We start from the raw sequence: 519 nt of genomic DNA, 5'->3' as shown, positions 1-519 counted from the left end.
GGGCACGGGGTCGAGGTACCCCTCCATCTCTTTTTGTCGGAGGTAGCGTCACGTCCTCGAGCAGAACCACCACCGACCACGATTCTTTCTTTTCTCGGTAAAGGAGAGGAGGATAAGCCGTCCTGACATCGGCCTGAACGGAAGTATGAAATAATAACCAGTTATATAAATCGCTGGTCCGAGCCGTGGGGCCAGCCAGCAGGATGGAGAGAGCCAGGTTCGCGGCTACAAAAATCATTTCGATGCGTTTCAAATCGTCGGATAACTCGGCATTAATGTGCCAAGTTCCGAGCTAAAGCGAAAAAAAGAAGAAGAAAAGAAGGGGATGGGATGGGAGGGGGGGAGAGGCTGCAATAAAACTCGCAGCCCTTTGGGGAGGATGTCGAGGCGAGGAGGTGAGGAGGTAAGATGACCTCGAAGGAAAGGGGATCTTAACCGAGAAAGTGAGAGACAGGTTACTCTATAATTATCGCGAGGTGCCTATGATCGTGGAGTTATATATACGCATGCGACGTCTCG

General features: G+C 51.3%; 1 protein-coding gene across 1 annotated transcript in view; it reads right to left on the bottom strand.

Annotated features, from left to right (window-relative positions):
• The window catches only part of LOC116185062 (protein dachsous-like), a gene marked incomplete at its 5' end in the record, with an annotated part of 18909 nt that overhangs the window by 6306 nt on the left and 12084 nt on the right, over positions 1-519 (bottom strand).

Source organism: Apis dorsata, unplaced genomic scaffold (assembly GCF_000469605.1).
Source record: "Apis dorsata unplaced genomic scaffold, Apis dorsata 1.3 scaffold_92, whole genome shotgun sequence".
In the NCBI taxonomy this organism is placed as follows: Eukaryota; Metazoa; Arthropoda; class Insecta; order Hymenoptera; family Apidae; genus Apis; species Apis dorsata.
Note: the sequence above shows the minus strand (reverse complement) of the source record. Positions and strands in the feature narration are given on the sequence as shown.